The sequence below is a fragment of the Tasmannia lanceolata genome, unplaced genomic scaffold (assembly GCF_043159265.1).
Source record: "Tasmannia lanceolata isolate RefF3 unplaced genomic scaffold, GAP_Taslan_0.1 ptg000012l, whole genome shotgun sequence".
In the NCBI taxonomy this organism is placed as follows: domain Eukaryota; kingdom Viridiplantae; phylum Streptophyta; class Magnoliopsida; order Canellales; family Winteraceae; genus Tasmannia; species Tasmannia lanceolata.
In genome coordinates this window covers 16,606,781-16,624,515 of record NW_027518689.1, presented here as the reverse complement: position 1 = coordinate 16,624,515, position 17,735 = coordinate 16,606,781, and positions in this window count along the sequence as shown.

Below are 17,735 nucleotides of genomic sequence, written 5' to 3'. Positions count from 1 at the left end.
TCAGGCAAAAGTTAAGGCCGAGCGGTCCGCCAAGTTGAAAATCAGAAAAAGGAAACTTGGTGATGGTAAGATTGGGTTCACGCCAGAAGAATTACATTGATCTCTGAAATCACAGTGGGTCAGGCAAAAATAACAACGATTCCTGAAACTAAGGTCATTAATTTTTAGCAATCGGAAAGTTGATAGAAAAATATATGAAGTATTACGGTCTTAAAAAATAAGTGAAGGTGTTTTATCAACGGAGAAGCATTCTTTAAATGAGGCTAGCCTAACCCAAAAGAAAATACTGATAAGTCAGAAACATCTTGAGATTACTTGAGTAATCTTTCTTATTTTGTCATTTTATTGCAAGTATCTAGAACCTATGAATTGCACCTTGCCATCTACCTTATTCTTAACAATGCATTTGTCGGGGTTGAAGACTACTTCAAACCCATTATCACATAGTTGACTAATGCTAATAAGATTATGAGATCAGCCATCAACATAAAGTACATCATTAATGAAAGAGGTAGAGTTACCTATGGTGCCTTCTCCTTTAACCTTTCCTTTCTTATCATTTCCAAAGGTAACTTCTTCACCATCCTTGAGTGAAAGAGATGCAAATTGAGTGAGGTCTCCGGTCATACGCCTAGAGCAGCCACTATCAAGGTACCATGTGTTCTTCTTGTTTTGACTTCTAAGACATACCTAAATACGAATAGGCAAGTGAGATCCCTTAGGTACCCAAATCTTCATAATCTTGCTCAGTCCATTTGTTTTCACTTTTGCATTTAATTTGGTTTTGTCTTGTTTAGCATATATGCAAGCAACCTTATAATGTCCTTCTAGTCCGCAATAAAAATAAGTTTTAGTACTACTAGAAGAGGCTTTCATAAATTTGTTCTTGTAATTTGACATTGTAGTATCCCATTTATATCCAAGTCCACTCTTATCATGTGACATTCTTTGAATGTTAACAAGTTTATCCAATTTTAGTGAATCATTCTCAAACCTTTCAAATAGGTTCTTCAAATTATCATATTCATGAGAAAATTCACTATTTTCATGCTTTAGTTTGTTGTTTTCAATGGATAGCTCTTGTCTACTTTCATTTAAACTCTTGATGGTAGCATTCAAATCATAAATTTCAAGTTTAAATTTTTCATTCTCTTCTTCAGAAAATCATGATCTTTCTTTAACCACCCAAACTCTTTTGTCAAACTAGAAAGATAATTTTCAAGAGATGTATTTTTATCAAGTTCAATTTCTAGTTGATCATGTGCATTTTGTAAAGAATCAAGCACTTCTTTTAAAGTAATAACATCATTTAAAGTACTTACCTCTTGATTGTCACTTGTTGAAGCCATGAAGCACACATTCCTTGCGATCATGCAATCTTCTCCATCATTCGGCTCACATTCACTTTCATTATCTTCTTCCCATGTGGCGGTCATTCCTTTCTTGCATTCTCTCCTCTTGAAACGATTGTTTGGAGTAGGCTCATTGTTGAATGGGCAATCCAGACGAATGTGTCCAATTTTCTTGCATCCGTAGCATCGAGATTGAGAGGATCCGTCATCAAGGTCTTCTTTCTTCTTGAATGGAGGAGTGGCCTTTCTATTTTTCATGTTTGCCATATTTCTTTGCAAGAAGTTGATTCTTCTTGATAAAAGAGCTACCTCATCTTCCATAGCTCCTCTTACTTCTTCATCATCACCTACATTAGAAGTAAAAGCAACACCTTTTCCTTTTTTCATTTTATTTTCAATTTCGGGTGCTTTTGTTTTGAAAATAATTTAATGAGTTATCAAGGACCCTATCAGTTCATCTAGATTCAATGTGTTCATGTCCTTGGCTTCGTTGATTGCGGAGGTTTTGGATTCCCATGATAGAGGTAGGGATCTAAGGATTTTGGACACTAAATCTTTATTTGAAAATTGTTTTCCAAGTGCCCTTAGCCCATTAACTAAGTTAGTGAATCTAGTGTACATATCGGCAATGGTTTCATCGGGTGTCATTTGAAAAAGTTCAAATTGCGTAAATAAATGATTCATTTTAGATTCCTTAACTTGGTTAGTTCCTTCATGGGTAATTTCTAAGGTGTGACAATTTTCGTTAGCCGAATTTAAGTTTGAAACTTTATTAAATTCTTCGGGTGACAAAGCACAAATTAAAGAGTTCATGGCTTTGGCATTGGCGTTGGCATTATAGTTTGAGGCTTGTTGTTCGGCTTCGGTCCATTCATTTAATTCTCTAATGGGCAAGGTATATCCATTTTGAACGGCTCTCCAAATTTGGTAGTCTTGGGTTAAAAAGATTTTCATTTTCGTTTTCAATATCCATAATTTGTAATATCAAAATAAGGTGGCCTAGTGTTTGAGTGACCTTCTTCGTATTGAGGGTAGTTTGCCATTTAAAGATATTTTCTCTAGACCGGTTAGGGTTTCGAAAAATAGAGACGGGGCTTTGATACCAATTGAAATATTGGTCTAAGGAACCAAGAGGGGGTGAATTGGTTTTCTAAAAAATTTATCCTTTTGAAATCAAACTTTAAACCTAATTCAATTTCTTTACTTGCTTAGTTTTTGGTTAGTTCAAATAATAAAGTGAATGCTTGCTTGAGAGATAATGTGAGCTCCACCTAGCTCTTTTGACTCTTGTGTGGTACATCTTCAAGCATGACCATGTAGTGTGTTGGTTCCTTCAATGATTAACCTGTCTTATCACAACACTTCAAGGCAAATTGATTAGTATTAAAAAACATAATCAATTTAGTTTGTGAATCATCAAAACAAGATAGGAGGATAGACCCTTGGGCTTACAATAGGGGAGGGGTAAAAAATATCTTGCCCGACCTTAAATTCGTCTCAAACGAATTCAACTTCGTCTGTGTAGACACCCCCATTTTGCTACGCTTTAAAAAGCGAAAGATTCGGTAATATCATCGAGTCTTGAGTCCGTATGCAGCATTAGATTAGGCATCGTTGCATTTTAGGGTAGATTTCACCTCATTATGGGAGTTTTGAAGTTGATTCGCGATCCTGAAGGTCTCTAGGGGGTTCATTTGGCCTCCGGAAGATGTAAAATCAAGTTTCCAAGCAAGTGAAAAAACATGCTATTTTTAGAATTTTCAGGGTTTCCCTCATTTTTGCCCATTTTGCACTACAGGGGTATTTTGGTCATTCCTGATGTGTCCTGTTTGAACCCCAAGCTGTGTCCGAGAGATCTTGAGCGATTACATGAATTTTGAAAAAGCTGCTATTTTTAGAAACTCATGGCGCTTCCACATTTTCATCATCATATGGATGTTTCAATCATTTCTCATATATCCAAAACCATCTCGAGGGTACGGCTGATGGATTATGAGTAATTTCGTAAGATTTGAAAAACCTGCTAAATTTAGATCTCTTAAGATTTTCTCTTAGTCTTGCACTTCGGGGGTATTTTAGACATTTTCAATATATCATATTTGGTCCCTAAGTTGTGTCTAAGAAATCTTGAGTCCGTTCATAAATTTTCAAAAATCTGCTATTCTTGGAATTGCTCAGGGTTTTCCCTAGTCTCGCCAAATTCTAGCACCTCTGGGTAATTTGGTCTTTTCCTGTGTAATTCTTTTGATCCCCGAAATATGTCTGAGAGATTATGAATGATTTTCTGAATTTTGAAAAACCTGCTAAATTTAGAATTTCTCAGGGGTTTCGCTTAATTTGGAAATTCTAAGTGTTGAGGGCATTTTGGGTATTTTCAGGGGATACCAAATGATCCTGTTTAATATTGCTCACCGAAAGGACCCAATTTTGAAAGTTTCTATTTGTGAAGTTTGACCACAAAGACTTTCTATTTTTAATTTTTTCCTTTAGGGGTGAACCAATCTGAGGGTATTTTGGTCGCATTTGGATGTCTAACAGTCAAATAGGGGCATTTTAGTCCGAAAAGTTATTTTCCAAAAAAGATGGTCCGATCATGTGTGAGGGATGCATCATAAATGTCAAATGGGTTGGGTCCATATATAGAATGTTGAATTTAGAAAGATTTTATTGAATTTTTACGGAAAAACCCGAAACTCGTGTGAAATAGCCCATTGGGCTAAAGCCCGTAAAGATGGAGGTCATGTGGGTTCACCCATATGGGTCGACCACCATGGTGGGCACCCCACATGGCTGACCCACATGAGTTGAGCACCCAACCTTGATGATGTCACAATGGTGACATCATATTTGTTGAAAGAAAAATAAAAAGAATAAAAAAAAAGAAAAGAAGGAAAAAGGAAAAGATGAATGATTGCTTAAAAATGTTTTCTTCCAAAGAACCAATGTGGAATGAGAATAGCATGTCTTGATTGACAAGAAATTAAGATTAGAATCAAATCAAATTTGGAAACAAGAAATAAAGAAAGCAAGAGGGGAAAATTGGAAACAAGCCAAAATGAGAGCTCTCATATTGAAAACTACTATTTCTCTCTTAACCCTAGCTTTTTTGTATAAAAATCAAAGCAAATAATCATAGGAAGGATCCAAAAAAATCCAAATTCGTCAATTTTCTCTCTCCTCAAAAAAAAGAGAGAAAAAACCTTCTCTCTCTTGAAGTGTGTTCATCTCTCTCTCAAGTGTTCTTCACAAGAGGAATTCTTGAATTCCTTCTTCTTCTCCAAGGCATCACACAATCAAGGATTATTGGAGTGTTCTTTGGATCTTTTTTAGCGTATAAAAGGGTTGGACAAAGCGTATATCTTGGATCACTAACCCTAGAGACAAGGATCGCGATCAACGGTAAGGATTCCTCATATTTCTGAAGTAGAAAAAGCATGCTAAAGGGTTTTAATTTTGATGGATCAAATCAACAAGTTTTTCTTTGAAATTCCAGTATGTTATAATATAGATTATGCGTTTTGAAAATCCAAAATTTGATCCAAAAATTAAATTTTCTCCATTTAAAAATGATTTTCTTTTGTTTTTATTCAATATGGATTTAAATTAGATTATCAAAGCAAGTGTTTGAAAACATGGTTCTTTTTAAAAAACTGATATTTTTTGGGTTTTATATAAAATACAAAACTACTGGAAACTTAATTTCCAACCGCGGTTCGGCCGTTTTATTTTTCATTCTATTTTTCAAAGAATAACCCCAAAAAGGGTTATTTCTTGATGAATGGAGCCAAAAGAATATGAAATCATGTCCAAATTTAGTGAAAGTTTGTTTCCAGTAGTTTTACAAGGTTTGTAGATCACCCAAAAATTTTCATATTTTTTGGAGTTTATTTAATCGGATTATTAATTATTTTAAATTTCGGCCATTTTTAATAAATAGCAAATGGTTTTAAAAATTGATGAAACTTTTCAGAAATAAAGCTTAATAATAAATGGAAGTTTCCATTGAAAAATATTTTTAAAAAATAGTTTTCACTGTTTTCTAATCGTTTCTTCGTTTTACGTGCCATAATTCTTTTTCTTATTAAAATAATAAATTTTCAAACCAGTAACTTAGGTTACTGGAATGTTAGAGAAATATTTTCAATTGATTTTGCAAAGATTTTATAAGGTTTTACAATTTATTTTAATAAACGGGTTTTAACGCCTAGAAAACAAATTGATCTCTTATATTTAAAAACCAATTTTATGGAGGAGATTTGATTTTTAAGTTTTGAAATTTTGATTAAAAAATTTATAATCTGTTATATATGTACTCAAATGTTTTATTTGATTTTAGGATACCATTAGGTTTGCTTTTTAAGTAATTCTTTAGTTTCATCTGATTTTTGTGTGAATTTAAATGGGCATCAAATCGTAATAAAAATTCATGAAAGTCATACAGTAGTCTAATCTTATGATTATCTTTATATTGTAAGAGTTTGAGTTGATTTAAAATTGATACGCTATAGGTTGCTGTGTTAATCTATAATCTGATTTGAATTTTGAAAAATCAGAAATTGATATCAAATCTTAATGATAATTCATGCCACTTTTTCAGTAAGCTCTAATAATCTATATCTTTATTCTGTGAAAGTTTGGAGTAATTTAAAATTGATATGATATAGGTTGCTGTGTTAATTTATAATCTGATTTGAATTTTTAAAAAGCAAAAATTGATATCAAATCTTAATGACAATTCATGAAAATTTTCCAGTAAGCCACAATCAACCTTATCTTGATACTGGAAACGTTTAAACTAATTTGAAGTTTGATTGCTTAGGGATACTGTGTAATCATAGCAATCTGGTCTTAATGATATTAAATTACAATTTAATAGCAAATTAATACAAAGGGCAGTAAAAATCTCCAAAAAACCTTAACTTTTCATCATAAATTCAATCCCTAGCTTTTTTAAACAGAAACCTTAGGGTTCATAGATTGCCTTTGTAAATTGGCTATGCTGTGACAATTTGACTACCGAGATCGCATTCAAAATCGTATACTAATTGCGATCGTTCATGCATAATTTGAGCATGTAAATTATAGTATTGGCTCCGAGGTCCACTGCCCATGGAAATCCTGAGAAACATACCAGGCAATAAGATACTATAACTTACGTGCTAAATTATACAAGGGTTGAGAGCACGATTCCCTTCCATGGTTGCGATTCGAGGCCGAAACTTGCGCACCATAGAGCCTTTGGTATTCCTTAGATATTTAGGAATCGAAAATTCTCAAAAATAAAAAATCATTAAGTTTAACAAATCGAATTAACTCGATCCGCGTCTTAGGAGCCGTTGGATTACAGTCTCCTATCGTAGGAACCTTTAGGGCCCCTTAGGAACACGTACGTCACGTTGTGTCCTAAGTTTTAGGGAGTCCTAGAATTAAGAGTCCAGCCTCATCACGGCCGTTTACTATGGATAGCAACCGTGCCATAAATTTAGTTACACTAGTCACACAATCTTTTTCCTAGGACAAACCTAGTTACCTAGGATGTAAGTTAACCTGCATTAGTCTAAGGGACAACTTGCACTTAGATAGGATCATATAGCATCTTAGATGAAGTCTTAGGATAATAAAATCTTCAACTTGAACTAAATAATTTCTCTTAAACTGTTAAAACAGTCAATCCAGTCTAGATCGGTGTTCTAGATGAGTTAGGCATAAGTAGCTTAGTTCAGGTGCACCGAACTACGATCGACTCTGATTCCAGTGAGGCTGGGATACGTAGGCAACTTGGATACTTGAATGGCATACAAAGCCCGAGTCGGCTCCACACATAAGTGGTGGGGTTTTGTACATTAATCCTTAAATTAAAAGTAATTAAATCACTTAGGACTTTTCATAAAATTAGAATTTTAGGAGAACTTTCACTTAGATTGAATTCAATTAAGAAAATCAAGATACACATTTAGGAATTACACTGAAATTAGATCTTATGATGCATGCCATGTAGTTCGTATATTAATATAGAGTTAACTGAGCCATTTAAAAGAAATTCAAAAGAGTTAACTTTTGGAATTGAAGACCGATTATCGGGCATGAATGGTGCATGTGGTGGTAACTCCCCATACCTTCCATTCTCGTAACCAGGTAATGAGTCTAGATTTCTGGTCAATTATGGGTCCTAGATCCCTCATCTAGGTGGCGACTCTGTCACTCTCTTTTGCGTGGAATTCGGATTGCCTTAGTGATCCCAAGTTCATGGAAAAGATGAATTAAATCACACATTGCTAGGCTCGGCGGCTTACCCCTGCCCTTATGGATACTGGGTTGCACGTTCGTTTGCACCCTATGGCTTGGTCGCTGCCTGCTTGGTTGGGTAATTAAAATCAATAATAAAAAGCACACGCCATTCGCGTGGGTACGAGAAACCAAGAGAGAGTGTAGCGCTTCGCGCGCTCGCCCCACCCCTCTCGCAGGATCGGGTCCCACAGTCTGGGACGAATTTGAGGGTGACATGACCCCCATAAAGTGGTGTGATGTCATCCCCGGTCTCTGCGATAGTTCGTCTCTTCCCCGTTTAGTTTAAAATGCGTATAACTTCTTCGTTTGGACTCTGATTTACACACGTTCAGGTGCGTTGGATTCATTGTTTCACGTACTTTCCAATAAACCCAATATTGCTTGGTTTTGGGGAACAAAGTTTCCTTTGGTTTGCTGAAAAAGGCGGGTGATATGTAAAAACAGGCTTTCTAGTTGCGAAAAGGCGGGTGTTGTGTAAAAACAAGCTTTCCGATTGCTTCTCTGGGATAAGATCATTTTCGAAATTCATTCCCTTTTGTAAATATCCGAAAGAGAGATTGAGAGAAACACAACTGGTGCTCTGGGACTCGTCATAAGGTTCTTCCTCGCGATACCTATCATTAGTACCGTCTTGACAAAAATTTGTGTCTACAAATGCCCCTCTTTGGTAAAGGGAGCAAGGCACCTGAATGCCAAAGTAAGGAAACAACAAAATTTTATCATTGGAGACTAATGATAGGCTTGCAAGACTCACATCAGATCCTGAGGCGTGTAGCCCGCACCGAGGAACCTTGCTGTCAGGTCATTGAGTGGAAACCTCTCACCGACGGGGTTTTGAAAATACGACCATTAGAATGAGCCCTGGGATGGACGTCATTACTAACAGCCGGGAGGGTCATCGGAAGTCAGGTTTAGGATAATTGACTCGGGGAGGGACCTCTGGGTCAGGTTATGGACACCTGATTTGGGGAGGGACCACGGAGGATGTCATTTTGACATCCAGTGTGGACAATGATAACAGGAATGCTAAATTGGCACCTGGTCAATTGATATGACAGATCATACACATGATTTTTGGTATGATACTGTGTTTTAAACAGTGCTTGATTTCGACGAGATACCGTGTACAGACGGACTTGCTCGGACTTTGATTTGATTTGCAGGATCACTGCATGGAAACAGACCAATTTCAATTTGGAGGGTTACTGCGGTGAAACAGACTGGCCCTGGAGGGCGAATGCGTCGGAACGGGTTTGCTCGGATTTGGCTAACGTGTGATAACGGGTTTACTTTGGTTTGGAAGGGCTACCGTGTTTAGACGGACTTACCCTGGAGAGCTAACGCGTCGTAACGGGTTCACTCAGATTTGATACCATGTTCAGATGGGTTTACTCTGGTTTGAAAGGGATATCGTGTTCAAACGGACTTATCCTGGAGAGATAACGTGTCGTAACGGGTTTGCTCAGATTAGATACCATGTTCGGACGGATTTACTCTGGTTTGAAAGGGCTACCGTGTTCATACGGACTTACCCGGGAGAGCTAACACGTTGTAACGGGGTCGCTCAAATTAGATACCATGTTCTGACGGGTATACTTTGGTTTGAAAGGGCTACCGTGTTCAGACAGATTCCCCTCCTGAAGAGCTAATGCGTCGTAATGGGTTTGCTCAGATTAGATACCATGTTCAGACGGGTTTACTCTGGTTTGAAAGGGCTACCGTGTTCAGACGAACTTACCCTGGAGAGCTAATGCATGGTAACGGGTTCGCTCAGATTAGATACCATGTTCAGACGGGTTTACTCTGATTTGAAAGGGCTACCTTGTTTAGGCGGACTTATCCTGGAGAGCTAACATGTCGCTCAGATTAAATACCATGTTCAGACGGGTTTACTTTGGTTTGAAAGGGCTACATTGTTGAGGTAGACTTACCCTAGAGAGGTAACGCGTCGTAACGGGTTCGCTCATATTAGAGACCATGTTCAGATGAGTTTACTCTGGTTTGAAAGTATTTCAAAAGACTCTTGCTGGGGATGATGCCTCATGGGGCTTTTGCTGGTTCTGAATTCCTGGTTTGGTCAAAAACTCTGTTGTGGGCGCGGGTACAAACTTCGCTGGGGATTTGATTGCAAAGTCCCCTAGGGATTAGGGTACAAAGTCCGCTGGGGATTTTGTTGCAAACTCTGCTGGGGATTTGGGTACAAAGTCTGCTGGCGATTTGGTTGTAAACTCCGTTGGGTCTATCATGTTGGAGAATCTGGGAACATACATTCTTTGTTAAAAGACTAGGTTCGAACGACTCTCTGGGGATGTTGGGTTTTGGTGATAGTACGATCTATGCCAGCGTGTTGCCTCGACCCTGGTGAGGAAGTCCATTCGAGCTATCAGAGCTAGTAAGGTTCCTTGGATGCCGTAAATTGGCTGAGAGTTAATCGGGATTGATTCCAATGATGGTGATCCTGACTATGTCAAGGGAGCCGATGTTATACCGACTGTTTGGAGAATTGATTCTGAAGGGGATGTAAACATCCATCAATCAGTGTTGGACTCGGTCGTGTTTGACCATGATTTGATGAATCTGTTGACAGATGGATTGCCCGGGCAAGGGTTCTCATTCAGGGAGCACCTCACAAACGTTAGTTTATCTTGACTCAGCTAGGGAGAAGGGCTTTGGTATTTGATTTTGCAAGAGATAAACCAGGGTTTACCAATCTTTTGGTAAGTGTCACGATGGCGAGGACTCTTGTGAGAGTCTCTGAGTGACATTGAAGGATAAACCGGGCTCTGTTGGAGAGGCTTCGGATGGCAGACAATTGCCTTGAAATATTTCCAACGGGGAATGAATGCTGACACAATCAGCTGGGAAGAAATCGGGTTGATTTCGCGCCCTGGATTAGATTTTGACATGGTGTGAGACTCCTTTGGAGTGATTGGAATCTGCTACGGATGATGCAAGATATTGGATTGTCTCCAAGGGTCTCGGAATCCTGATGGAAAAGAATTTTGGGAGGCATTGATTGCCTTGATCATGCTTTATAGGGCTGTTCATTTGGTTAAAACCGAACCGAACAACCCAAAAAAAACCGAACCGAAATATTTCGGTTACTGAAATTGTCTAACCGAAACCGAACTGAAATTTATACCAACCGAAACGAACCGAAACCGAAATTTGGTTTTGGTTATTTCGGTTTGTTCGGTTAGAACTGAATTAGTAAACAATGTCCACTTTCCTTTATTCAAAAGGCAAAGGGTCCAAAACTAAAAAAAATTGAGGGAGAGAAAAACCTAAGAAGTGTGAGCAATCGAACTATCCAACGAGGGATTGAAGGATCCCGGAGTCGTGAGTGGTGGAGAGGAATATCCCGGAGTCTTTGACAATCGACTATGCCGCCGAGAGGCGGAGAGGCGGAGCCGCGGAGGGCTGGAGGTGGAGGGCATGAATTTGTGAGGCGGAGAGGCATGACCGCGTGAGAACGAAAAACCAGAGACGAGAGAGAATCAGAGAGTGACTACTCTTTTTTAGTTTTTTATTCGTTGTGGCTGTCCCAATTAAAAAACAGGGTGAATATGATATTCAAAGAATCAAAGTGGAAATTTGCAGTTTTACGTATGCATGTATTTGCAATATGAAAATCAGCCCATGGTTTTAATAAAAACCCCCTGTTTTAAGGAAAACCAGCCCATAGTTTTAATGAAACCAACCCACTGTTTTAAGGAAAACCAGCCCATGGTTTTAAGGAAAACCATGTGGTTTTGGTCAAAATTAGGAGTCAAAAGCTGTTCCAAGGCTGCCAATGCATTTTTAAATTTACTAAAAAGCAAATGACCATAAGCTATAGGGAAGAGATGGGGACAAACAAAATAGCATATGCAATCCTCCCCATTCGGTTTTTCGGTTCTAACCGAATTTTTTTATATTAAAAACCGACGCCGAAACCGAAAACCAAAATTTAACAACAACATAAACCGAAACCGAACCGAATTACCATTTAATCGAACCGAAATAACCGACCGAATTCGGTTCGGTCGGTTATTTCGGTTTTAATTGTATAGTGAACAGCCCTAATGCTTTATACAGACCCTGCAGGGAAAGATATACGAATCCGTGGTTATTCGGGAGCAAAAAAAACTCAACTCTGCTGGGAGGACACATAATAAATGTGCTTGGAAGACTCACAGAGTGCCCAAAGAATTGATTGATCCCTCGTTGAAAGATTCAGGGAATCCACGAATGAAATATCAGCGAAATGAGCAGAAAAACGGCGGGCGTTCCATGACTCCTTGATTTGATAGTGAGCTTGTTAGAGCACCACCATGGAGAGAAGTCAGCTGAGTGATCTCGAGAGCCAGGGAAGTCTTTAGTTTCCCAGCCGAGAGTAGACCCGTCGTCCGCATCAGATGTAATCCAGGATCCTCAGGAGCAGGGTCTAACATACCCTAGTGATTATTTTCTTTTTGGTTCTCCCAGTTTGGGGATTTTTGAATTGATCACACACACACACATACACACACACACATATATATATATGGACCAGCTTTGACTTGTTTGCTTTTATCTGCAATTGTTTGTGTCGTTTGTATTGAAATAAAGCGTATTTTTGTATAAATAGACATCTGTTCAAGATGGGTATTTTAATTTATACAAAAATTCCCATAGTATAGTTCTTTAAACAACTTGGATTTTTTAGCATTTTGAATTATTAGCGAAGGCTAATAATGCAAAATGCCCCTTGTATGGTTTTCTTAATGATTTGATCATGCATTTTGTGTTATTAATCATACTTATATGATTAATAATACAAAATGCCCCTAGTGTATTTATTCCCATAGACAAGAGAAAGCTAATACAAGGCAAGAAATGAGAGAGCAATTTTATTGCAGCGACAAGAGGGTTCTTTCTAAGCGGTCCTTATCATGAGGTTACGTCTTTCTGAACATGCTTTTTATGTACACGGAGTACCAAACTAGATCTTGTCCTTCTGAGACCTGTATACGGAGTACTGAGCTGGATCTTGACCTTCTGAGATAGGAGAATTCTTTGTGTTTTTCCTTCAACGTATGATTACCTTCGCCAGGCAAATGACCTGGCTGAGGAAAATGAGTTTTTCTTTTCTAGATTCCCATGTAGGGAGGAAAGGAGAGAAACTTGACTTTATTGAAATAAATGCTTTCGATTTATTTAGTAACTTAGAACCCTAGATAGATGAGTTTAAACGTTCTTACGCTGTGGGACCCGATCCCGCGAGACGGGCGGCGTGACCCGCCTCCCTCTCTCTTGGTCTCTCGTACCCACGCGGTTGGCGTGTGCTGTTTATTATTTGTTTTAATTCTTCTTTTCCGTGAACTTGGGATCACTAAAGCAATCCGAATTTCACGCAAAAGAGAATGACAGAGTCGCCACCTAGATGAGAGATCTAGGACCCATAACTTACCAGAAATCTAGATTCGTTACATGATTACGAGAATGGAAGGTATGGGAAATTACCACCATATGCACCATTCTTGCCCGATAATCCGGTCTTCAATTTCAAAAGTTAACTCTCTTGAATTTCTTTTAAATGGCTCATTTAACTCTATATTAATGTGTGAACTATGTAACATGCATCCTAAAATCTAATTTTAATGTAATCCCTAATGTGTATCTTGATTTTCTTAATTTGTTTGGATTCAATCTAAGTGAATGTTCTTCTAAAATTCTAATTTGAGGAAAATTCTATATATTTTAATTAATTTAGTTAAGAATTTAGGAAAAACTAATATACAAAACCCCACCATTTGTGGTGAGCTGACTCGTGCTTGGTATGCCATTCAAAGCATCCAAAGCTGTATACGTATCCAAGCCTCACTGGAATCAAAGTCGATCGTAGTTCGGTACCCGAACTAAGCTACATGCCTAAGACGTCTAGGACTCCAATCTAGACTGGAAGGACTGTTTCAACAGTTTTCAAGAGATTATTTAATTCAACTTGAGTAGATTTTATTATCCTATAACTCCATCTAAGATGCTATATGGTCCTATCTAAGTGCAAGACATCCCTTAGACTAATGCAGGTGAACCTACATCCTAGGTAACTAGGCTTGTCCTATAGGAAAAAGGGGTAACTAGTGTAACTAGATCTATGACTCAATTGCTAATAATAGCAATTAGTCGGGATGAGGCTAAACTTCCTAACTCTAGGACTCCTTAAGACCTAAAACGTGACGTAAGTATTTATAAAGAGGCTCTAAAGGTTCATACGAAGGAGATACCGTTATCCAACGGTTCCAAAAGCATGGATAAAATGATCTTAATTTATTAAGTTAATGATTTTCAATTTTTCAAAGATTTTCGATTCCTAACATCTAAGGAATACCAATGGCTGTATTATTGGCAAGTTTTAGCCTTGAGTTACATTCATAGAAGGGAATCGTGCTTTCCACCCTTGCGTAATTTAACACGTAAGTTATAGTATGTTATTGCTTGGCATATTTCTCAGGATTTTCGTGGACACTGGACCTCGGAGCCAACAAAATATTATAATTTAAATGCTCAAATTATTAAGGATTGATCGCAATTAAGATACGATTAAGAACGCAATCTTGGCGCTTAAACTATCATAGCATTGCAAATTAGCAAAGAAAATCAATGGCCCCTAAAGTTTCTATTTCAATACAGGCTAAAACCTTTCGACTTCAGGTATCCTCTCCCCACCTAAACTCCCCGGCCTGGCTAGTTTCTTTCCTGATGGCCTCCTGTTCTACTTTGCCATCCTTTCTGTTTAAAGACTGAATACATAATAGAGCATTAGATGTCTTTGGAAATTTTGATAACAATTCAAATTTATTTTGATTTTCTTAAGTATTTTAAAGAAATTCAGTTCTTATTAGAGATTTACACATCAATTTATAGCAAATCTTTTCGGATTAAGCTGAAAATTTTACAGTAGCTTTCTCTTGACCAGAAAAGATTAGTGTAAAATTTTCATGGATTATAAATATGTTTTGCTATCAGTTTTCCAATGTTGAAGAGTTCTGTCCAGATTATAGATTTACACATTAACTCATAGTAAATCTAATATAAATAAGTTCAAATTTTTACAGTAACTTGATCTTGACCAGAGAAGGTTTCTGTTCAATTTTTATGAATTGTAAATGTGATTTACTATCAATTTTTGCATGTTGAAGATTTCTGTCGAGATTATAAATATATACATAAACTCATAGAAAATCTGATCAAAATAAAATAAAATTTTTACAGTAGATTTCTTTGGACCAGAGAGGATTACTATAAAAGTTTTATGAATTTTAAAGATGATTTACTATCAATGTTTTATTTTAAAAGTATCTGTCCAGATTATGAAATTACAAAGGTACACATAGTAAACATAGTCCAAATCAATCCAAACTTGGTGAGAACATGTACTTCCAGCATTGAATCTTAATACAATATTTCCAAAATTTTCTATTTCAATTTACTATTTATTTCCGATTTAATATAGCATGCTTGATTTGGCATAAAAAATCATAAACAAGTATCTAACAGCAACCAAAAATCTTAAAAACTTTACAAGAGATTAGATCAAGTCTTAGTTACTTCTCATTCAAATTTCATCGCTGGAAACTCTATATATGTTTCAAAAAATAGTTTTTTCCAAAAATACGCCTAAGATTAAATAAATTTTTAAACCCCTTAAATAAAATCCAAAATTCTTCATAAAATTCGTACTATTTCAAAACCTCAAAAGTCAATTATGTTTAAATTTTGATTGATTTTTTATCTTGTTTGATATCTTTTTAAATTCGATCTTTAGAATTTTACCCCTTTATGAGTAAAGTTCGAAAGGTCAAATCATGGTCAAAACGAAGTCAAAATTTCTGAAAATTCCAGATTTCTATGCTTTTTAATACACAAATGGACTCGGAGATTGAAAAATTCAAGAAATTTTAAAGGATTATTAAAGTTGCTTTATAAAGTGGATTTAAACCCTCTTAATTTAAAAAATTGGATTTTGATATTAAAAAATAGATTTTTCAAGAAAAATTTTAGATTATGAAATAACCTAAACCTGATCTCATCTCCTCAAAATTTCACATGCAAACAATTTCATATTCATAGCTTTTCAAAGAAAATCACAAATTCAATCCTAGCATGCTTCTAGTTTAAAGTAAACTACATGAAAGAGGATTTTGGAAGACCAACCTTGTTAGCTCTCCTTGTCTCTAGGGTAAGTAATCATTGGATATACGCTTTGACTTACCCTTTTAATCCCAAAAGAAATCCCAAATAATCTTAAACTAGCCTCCAATATGTTGAATGTATTGAATATGTGAAAGCACTTTGTGAAGAACCAAGTGGAAGTGATGAACACCAAAGCAACAAAAGGGAGGAATGAATTCTAAAGAGGAAGAGAGAAAGGGATGAATTTTCTAGAGAAAAGCCAAAGGTTGTGCTTTCGTTGTTTTTATAGAAAAAGTTAGGGTTAAGAGAAAAATAGTAATTTTCCATGTGAGAGCTCCCATCTTTAGTTAGTTTCCAATTTGTGCTTTGACTTTCTCACTCTTTGATTTCCATATTGAACTTAATTCTAAACCTTATTTCTTGCAAGCTAATCAATGCTAAATTACACAATGGAGATCATTCAAGATCAATCTAGAAGCCTTCTCACATAGGAAACTATCTTTTATGAATGATTTTCGTCCAAAAAGGGCCGCCCAATGTTTGAGCTCGTTATTTACCTATTTAGAAGTTGATTCAGAAAAAGTTATAAACTAAAACATTGTAGATTTTTTCGAGACGTTCGAAACAAGTATAACAGCAAATTTTTTGGACGAGAAGGTAAAACGTTATGGCCGTTTTAGTAATCTGATCATACAAGCCCTTTCTAAATATAACTCTTCATCTCTTTATTATTTTTTCAAAACAAATATGATATCACCAACCACTTCATCCCATGTTGGACGTTTTTGCATGTGGCCTCGTCAAGTGGGGCGCCCACTTATGTGGCCGACCCACATGGACCCTCACGTTGTGGGCTTTAGCCCAATGGGCCTTATGACATGTATTTTGGGTTTTTTTCAATGAAAATTCAATAAAATCCCTTAAATTAAATTTTTTTTATTGATGAACCCAACCCATATGACATTTATGGTGCACCATCAACATATGGTCGAACCATCCCCTTAAGAAAAAATATTTTTTCGGACCAAAATACCCATATTCGACCATTACACATCCAAATGCGACCAAAATACCCTCAAATTGGTTCACCCTTTAAAGGGGAAAGTTAAAAATGAAAAGTTTTTGTGGTCAAACTTCAAAAATGGAAACTTTTAAAATTGGGTCCTTTTGGTACCCCTGAAATTTTTTTATCAAACTGGATCATTTGGTACCCCCTGAAAATACCCAAAATGCCCTTGACACATAAATTTTTCAAGTCAAGCGAAACCCCTGAGAAACTTTAAATTTAGCAGGCTTTTCAAAATTCATGAAATGATCTAAGATTGCTTAGACACACCCTAGAGGTCAAATGAAACATATTGGAAATGACTAGATTACCCATGAGGTACAAAATTTGGTGAAACTAGGGAAAACCCTGAGAAATTCTAAAAATAGCACATTTTTCAAAATTCATGGAATTGGTCAATATTTCTCAGACATAACTCGGGGGTTCAAACAGGACATATCGGGAATGACCAAAATACCCCTGTAATGCAAAAATGGGCAAAAATGAGGGAAACCCTGAAATTTCTAAAAATAGTAGGTTTTTTCACTTGCTTGGAAACTTGTACTTTCATCTTCCAGATACCATTGGAACACCCTAGAAATCTTTAGGATTGTGAATCAACTTCCAAACACTTAAAATAGGATGAAATCTACCCTAGAATGCATGGATGCCTAATCTATTGCGGAATATGGACTCGAGACTTGACAAACTACCGAATCTTTTACTTTTTAAAGTGTAGCAAAATGAGGGTGCTACATACGCATAGGCAGTGTTCCTTGCCTTTGGTTTTTAGTCATGGTCCAGAAACCCTTTAGATTGTTTGAAGTATTAACTCCTCTTGTTTCGGACCAAAGAATTCTTCATCTGGTCTTTTCAAAGGTATACCTTGCCAA